Source organism: Pan paniscus, chromosome 6 (assembly GCF_029289425.2).
Source record: "Pan paniscus chromosome 6, NHGRI_mPanPan1-v2.0_pri, whole genome shotgun sequence".
Lineage (NCBI taxonomy): Eukaryota > Metazoa > Chordata > Mammalia > Primates > Hominidae > Pan > Pan paniscus.
In genome coordinates, this window is record NC_073255.2 from 12798878 (window position 1) to 12807354 (window position 8477).

The 8477-nt window shown below is 35.9% G+C and overlaps 1 pseudogene; it reads left to right on the forward strand.

The window, feature by feature from the left end:
• The first annotated feature begins 7421 nt into the window (after positions 1 to 7421).
• LOC112440530 (U6 spliceosomal RNA) lies at positions 7422 to 7534 on the forward strand (annotated as a pseudogene).
• The last annotated feature ends 943 nt before the right edge of the window (positions 7535 to 8477 follow it).

An 8477-nucleotide genomic window follows, 5' to 3' on the forward strand; every position in this document is an offset into this window, starting at 1 on the left:
AAAGGAACAAATTGAGACAATGTTGGAGCTTAGAGCCATGATCAGATAAATGTCCTGAGCAAGAAGCAAGGGAGAGAAACTGTGATTATATTGAGGGGAAATGCCAATAGAAGCACTGTAAATTGCAACCGGGATACTGAGCTTGGGGTCAACAGCAAGGAAAAGGAACTGAATCTGAGATTTTGCATTAACCCAGGTCCCTCAGAGAGTAGTAAATGGCCCCAGGTTAGTAGTCCTCCCACCTACTTGCAGAAACACACCAAATCACCATAGGAAAGAATCTTAAGGATATTTCATCAGATTCCCACAATGTATAATCAGATAAGTATTAGTTCACAACCAAAGACATGAAGCAACAAGAGGAAATAAGCCATCTATATTAGAACTGTTAGACATAGAAATGCTGTTTATGAAGTACTTAAAAAGTAAAATATAGGATCAAAATAGTGAGCAAGCAACAGAAAATTATCAGGAATAATCAGGCAATTCTTACAAATAACACAATGGAATGTCTACATAAAATACGTAAACATTGAAAGAAAACACAAGACATGTTAAAAAGCAGATTAGCCACAGATGAAAGAGAATTAATGAATTTGTAGGTTGAAGTGAATAAATTAACCAGAATATAATCTTGAAAGAAAAAGGGCCAGAAGAAGTTAGAATAATTTAAAATGTTGAGGATAAAATAAGAAGGTCTAACATAAGTCAAATCAGAGTCGCAGAAGAAAAGAATTAAGTCAACCAAGAAGTGATAATAAAATTAATCAAGGAGAAATGTTCAGAAATGCTGAAAGCTGTGAATCCCCAGTTTCATAAAGGACAGTATTCCCAAGCAAGACGAAAAAGAAAACCAATAGCTAGCATAGTGGTGGCTCTCTAGAGAAACAAGGCAAAAATGTTTAAAAGAGCCAGAGAGTAAAGACACATCACATACCAAGAAATGATCATTTCACTGGCAGCAGAGTGCTCAACAGTGATACCAGAAAACAGAAAGCAGTGGAATCATAAAGTGTTGAGAGCAAATAGCTATTATCTATCAATCATGAGAGTAAAAGGCATTTGCCGTTAAACAAAAATGGAGAATTTACCATCGGTAGACTCACACTGTATTAATAGTCTGTTCTCATGCTGCTAATAAAGACATACCTGAGACTGAGTATTCTATAAAGAAAAAGAGGTTTCATGGACTTGCAGTTCCATGTGGCTGGGGAGGCCTCACAATCATGGCAGAAGGCGAAGGAGGAGCAAAGGCATGTCTCACATGGCAGCAGTCAAGAGGATGTGTGCAGGGGAACTGCCTTTATAAAACCATCAGATCTTGTGAGACTTATTCACTATCACGAGAAAAGCACAGGAACAACCTGCCTCCATGATTCAATTATCTCCCACTGGGTCCCTCCCATGACATGTAGGAATTATAGGAGCTACAATTCAAGATGAGATTTGGATGGGAACACAGCCAAACTGTATCAAACACTAAAGGTTATTCCTTAGGAAGATGGTATTTTGGGGCTGGGCACAGTGGCTCACATCTGTAATCCCAGCACTTTGGGAGGCTGAGGCGGGTGGATCACTTGAGGTCAGAAGTTCAAGACCAGTCTGGCCAACATGATGAAACCCTGTCTCTACTAAAAATACAAAAATTAGCCGGGTATGGTAGCATATGCCTGTAATCCCAGCTACTCGGGAGGCTGAGGCAGGAGAATCTCTTGAACTTGGGAGGTGGAGGTTGCAGTGAGCTGAGATCGCACCACTGCACTCCAGTATGGGCAAAAAGAGCGAGACTCCATCTCAGAAAAAATAAAAAGAAAGATGATATTTTTGACAAAAATTCAGTTAAGGTAAAAGTCAATAGCAAAATTATATTTTTACAGTCCTTACATCTTTGGAAATAGAATACTTAATTATTCATTGCTCAATTAAGAAATCATAATGAATTTTTAAAAATACTTAAAGCCAAATCGTAATGAAAATGTAACATGTCAAAACCAGTATTTTTGAGGGCAGTCTATCAACCATAAATACTTACATTAGAAAGAAAGAAGTCTGAAAATGAACTAAGCACCATCATAAGTATTTGGAAAAGAATAAAAAAAATAAAAAGGAAGCAGAATCCCCTAAGTTGAAAATGATATTACAAAAGAAAAAATTATGAAGATAAAATTTAGCTTTTTGAAAAGACTCATAAAATAGACAATCTTTTGCTAAGACTGAGAAAAGAGCACACATAATGTAAGGATTAAGAGAGAATATAAATATAGCTATAGCACAGATTAAAAAGAAAATACGATGGGCAATGTTAAGCCAATAAATTGAAGGTGAAGTGAAATAATCTTTAGAAAAATAGAATTTACCAAAGCTGAATTAGGAATTAAGAAACTTTAATGATTCTATAACTTTTTTTTTTTTTTTAAGACAGAGTCTCGCTCTGTCACCCAGGCAGGAGTGCAGTGGCGCAATCTCAGCTCACTGCAACCTCCACCTCCTGGGTTCAAGCGATTCTCCTGCCTCAGCCTCCTGAGTAGTTGGGATTGCAGATGCATGCCACCACGCCCAGCTAATTTTTTATTTTTAGTAGAGACAGGGTTTTACCACGTTGGTAAGGCTGGTCTCAAACTCCTGACCTCATGATCCACCCGCCTCGGCCTCCCAAAGTGCTGGGATTACAGGCATGAGCCACCACTCCCGGCCGATTCTATAACTAGTAAAGCAACTGAATTAGTAGTTCAAAATTTCCTACAGGAAAGACCAAACCATTTAATTTTACAGGTGGAATTACTAAGCATTCAAGAGTTAATTTCTATCTTTTACAAACTTATACAGCAAAATGGAAAAGAACAAATACTCTCTAAATCATTCCATATAACCTGGACACCAAAAATAGACAAATACAGTTTAAAAAAGTAAATTATAGGCCAATCTCACTCAAGACCCTAAATAAATTATACCAAATGGAATACAGTGGAGTTAAAAACAAAAAAAAGTGTATTTATCATGACCAACTTGGCTTTATCCCAGGAATGCAAGGGTAGTTTAACATTTAGAAATCTAGAATTGTGATTTACATAATAGATTAAAAGGGGAAACCCATATATAATCTCAATAGGAACAGAAAAGCTTTGGATAAAGTTAACCACTGATTTAGTATAAAAAGTCTTAGCAAAGTATGAGTAAAAGAGAATTCTCTTTACATGAATGAAGTTATCAGCCAAAACCTCAGTAAACATCATTCTTAAAAACATTCCATGTAAAATCACAAATGGGATACATTTGCTCACTATCATGTTTTTAATCACCATTAAAACCGAAGCTTCTAGCCAGATAATAACATGAGGAAAATAAATAAAGGCATAATGGTTAGAAAGGTGCAAATAATTCTTCTATGCCAAGTTTGCTTTTAAAAAAAGAAAGGAACAAACAAACCCATAAATATTTGCAGATAATATGATAATATACAAAGAAAATCACAAAGAATCTAAAACTAACGTGATAGTAATTAACTTAGTAAGGTGTCAGGCCTAAAACCCATATACAGAAATTAGTTGCCTATTTTTGTGTTTGTTATGTTTTATTTTATATTTTGTTTGCTGTTTGCTTTGGGTAATAGTTTCAGAATAAGTAGGAAGCAGGAGGTCAGGGAGACATACTGAGTTGCTGAGACATCTGCAGAAACAGCACAGAGACTGGGAAACTGTTCTCCCAGTTTGCTTGGTACTGAGGGTTTCATAGGATACAGGACTTTCAGGTTCAATACCATGACTATCCCAGTCTGCCTGGGACTGAGGGGCTCCCAGGATGCAGGACTGTCAGTGCTAAGACCAGAAGAGTCCTGCACAAACCAGGAGGAGGTGGTTACTCTGTGGGAGAACTGTAAGTAGTCCAGTGTCATTGCAACTTAAAATGCAGGGCAGGAAGTGGTGACAGACAAGACTGGGGAGAAAAGCAGGGACCAGATCACAAAGGGCCTGATGTTCCATACTAAAGGAACTTGTACCTTGTTCTGCAGGCAGCGGCAAGCTGTTGAAAGGTTTTAAGTGGGGAGATATGTGACGGTGACAGTTTGCATTTTAGTTAGACCACTTCAGCAGTAGTCTAGAGGCTGGATTTGAAGGGGCTCAGGCTGGACGTAGGAGGTGGTTGCTATGGTCCAAGTAAAGATGATGAAGGCCCACACTAAGGGGCTGTAGGGATGGAGTGGAGGGGACAGTCCCAGGGACTACTTCAGAGGCAAAATTTGTAGAGTGACTGACTGGATGTGGGAGTGATAGACAAGAGTTGACAATGATCTCTGCCCTTCAGAAAAATGTTAGACAACATGTTGGCTAAATGAAGATACAGGCTGGGCGTGGTGGCTCCTGCCTGTAGTCCCAGCGCTTTGGGAGGCCGAGGCGGTCAGATCATCTGAGGTCAGAAGTTCAAGATCAGCCTGGCCAGCATGGTGAACCCTGTCTCTACAGAAAGTACAAAAATTAGCCGGGCATGATGGCACATACCTGTAATCCCAGCCACTCAGAAAGCTGAGGCAGGAGAATCGCTTGAACCTGGGAGGTGGAGGTTGCAGTGAGCCGAGATCGTGCCACTGCACTCCAGTCTGGGTGACAGTGAGGCTGTATCTCAAAAAAAAAAGACAGAAAATATAGAAAGAGAAATATAACCAACACTCATATGTGCATCATCCAGTTTAAGGAATAAAATATTAAAGATACCATTGTATCCCCCTCCATATACCTGATCCCACTCCCCTGATACCACTTCCCCTTCCCTTCCCAGAAGTAACCCCTACATTACACTGATACTTCTAATCACCATGACTTTCTATAAAATTCTGCTACAGAGATGTACATTGCTAAACAACCTATACTAATTGCAACGTTTTGCATTTTTCTAAACTTTATAGAAATTATATTATAAGTATTAGTCTGTAACATGCAGTCTTCTCTCACCATTGTATATGAGATACAGCCCCTGCACAAGAGTTCTCTGAAAAGGAATGTGGAAGAAAGAGACTATATTGCAGTGAACAGTTTGCAAACTAGGGAGATGCAACCTTCAGTGTAAAATGAAGGTGCATTCCCCAACTGCTTTTCTAAACAGTGGTCATGGACAGTTTTAAAATGTAATATAAAAAAGGTAAAGTTTATAGTTACAACAAAAATGTACACATCAATTGAGAAAAACCAATAGAAAATGATCAAAACACGGTAACAGGCATATCAAAGGAGAAAAGTGAATGGACAGTATATAAAAGGATGCTCATTCTCATCAGTAATAAAGGAAATACAAATTAAAACTGAAGTGAAACACCATTTTTATGCCCAGAATTGGCAAAAATTAAGAAATTGGACAATATCAAGTGTTGGAAAGGATGGGGGTTAACAAGATCTCTTATATACCTTTGTTGGGAAGGTAAACTTGTATAATTGCTTCAGAAAACAATTTGGCATTATCCAATAAATTTGAGAATGAATGTAACTTACTCCTAGATATATATCCTAGAGAAACTATTACCCATGGTTACCTAGGAACTTGTTCAGAGCAGCACAATTCACAAAAGAAAAAATAACTGGAAATGACTGAAATATCCATCCTTTGATAGGAGACAAAATAAATAAATTGTAGAATATTTACTTGGTGGTATATTATACAGTAGTAAAAATGAATGTTTTTGATGAATGGATAAGCAATATGTGGTGTAGCCATACAATAGAATCATATTCAGCAATAAAAACTAATGAAGTACAGTCATGTGCTACATAGTGACGTTTCTGTCACAATGGATCGCATATGCAACAGTGGTCCGGTAGGATTATAGTACCATACTTTTACTGTACCTTTTCTATGTTTAGATACACAAATACCATTGTGTTACAGTTGCCTACAATATTCAGTACAGTAATATGCTATACAGGTTTGTAGCCTAGGAGCAAATAGGCTATACCATATAGCCTACATGTGTAGTAGGCTATACCATCTAGGTTTTTGTAAGTATACTCTATGATGTTTGCACAACAATGAAATTGCCTAACAATTTATTTCTCAGAACATATCCTTGTTCTTAAGTGATGCATGATTGTACTGATACATGCTGCAGCATGGAAGAACCTCAAAATGTTATTTTTAAATGAAAGAAAATCACATATTGAATGATTCCATTTATATGAAATGCCTAAAAGAGGCAAATCAATAAAGACAGAAAGTCAGGCCAGGGGATAGGGAAGCAGGGGAGAGGGATACTGGGAATGACTGCCAATTGGCACAAGATTTCTTTTGGGGGTGATGAAAATACTCTGAAGGTAGAAGATGGTGATGAATACACAACTCTGTATATACACTGAAAGCCATTAAAATAGATACTTGAAACAGGCGAACTTGATGATTTAAATTATGTATCAGTAATGCTATTAAAAATGAGTACTCTATAGTAACACAATGCAACATGAGTCTTTAAAAATTTAAATCGTAAGTTGAATGAAAAAAGTTCCGAAAGACAATATATAGTATTATACCATTTCTGTATAACTTAAAAATAAGCAAAATGAAATAATATTGTATATTTTTTAGGAATACATACTTACATGACAAAACCATATGAATATTGAAAGGAAGGATAACGGTACAGGAAAGTTGCTGCCTCAGGGGGCGAAGAGGCACATGGGACAGAGGAGGAATCCATAGGTAGATGCAGTGCTATTGGGGATTCTTTTAGTTCTTCAATTGAGTAATTATTTAAAAGCTGAAATCTTATTTTGATTATAATTTACATATTTTATATTTAATCATGTATAGGTATCAAATATATTACATTTGAGATAATAAAAGGAAATGCTTTAAAAATAATAGTAGTATGGGTATACTAGCAAAAAACAAGTCACTTATGAAAGAGAAAATAAGATTGACCCCAGATGTCTCCACACCATCTTCCAAGCCAAAGACAATGCAGCAGTAACTACAAAGTTATGAGGAAGACAGTGAATGGCTTTAAAATTTTAAGCCCAAATTATCCTCCTAAGGATAAATGCAACAGATGGATAGTAAGCACTAAAGAATGTAAAGAAATAAGAATCCATGAGCCTTTTATAGAATAAAAATAAGTAAATTTAAAACTTTTGTATAATAAAATCTAGGCAACTAAGTAGACGAATCAAAGAGTATAAAAATGGAGAAGCCAGGCACAGAAAAGTTAGATGATGAACACCAAATTATTTAAAATAGAAATGAAGAGTAAACAGTGGTTTGAATTACGGTTTCAGAACAAGATGTAAATGTTAAAAACCCAGATGTTATGAAGAATAATATAACCAACAAAACGCATTTGGAAGAGGGAGAGAGGAGGAAGAAAGTGAAATGATGTCTCTTTTATCAAATTTCATAAGGAGGTTGTCAGATATTGTAAAAAATTGAAATATAATTTTTAAAATATGTTGATTGGTTTTGCAGCATATATACTAAAATTGGAATGATACAGAGAAGACCAGCATAGCTCCTGCACACACAGGGTGATACACAAATTTGTGAAATATATTTTTCATTTAAAATGAATTAATCTTTTTCCCCTCTAAAATGTCATAGAAATAGTAAGTGCAGTAGGATATAACTATCAGTTGCCAATCCTAAATTTTCATATTCAATATCTAATAGATACATTGCAAATTTTGTAATTTAAGATTTGTTTATAAATGTGCATATATTTACAGTATGAACTTTAAAATCATTTAAAAATGAATGGTGGTAAAATCTGCGAATTATGTGAAATAACTGTAATGTACATATATTTTTATTCTAATAAACTTTTGAATCCCAGATTGGATTTTATTAGAAAAAATAAAAATAAAACATACATTGACTCTTCCCCAGAGTCACTGGGGGAGCTATTGACATTTCGGTTGGGTATGTTTTGATGTCAGGTCTGTCAGGTACATAATAAGATGTTTGACATCTCTGGAGAATGCCAGGATCCTCATAATTGTGACAACCAAAAACATGTCCATGCATTTCTAGATGCACCCTAGGGAATTGGCACTGCCATGGATTGAGAACCACTGCTCTAACTTCTTACAGGTTTTCACATCTTTCCTATTAAATTTAGAGCAATGTTAGAGAATTAAAATCTCTTAAAATCTCAAAAGGGATCATTTACCTGAAATTCATTCAGCTTCATGTTGGTGTCCTTTTCTCCTATTAAACTAAAATAAAAAATAAACTTAATACAGAATAAGCCTGTTTATTGAATGCAACAGTTTTCATTAATAAAAAAGTATTTGTTGAAACAAGGAATCTGAAAAAATACACAGTTACTTTGCATATTTTTATTATGATAATATATGTGTAACACACAATTTACCATTTTAACCATTTTAAAGTATACAGTTCCATGGGATTACTTACATTCACATTGTTGTGCAATCATCACCACTTTCCATCTCCAGCACTTTTTCATCTTCCCTGATATGGTTTGGCTGTGTCCCCCACCCAAA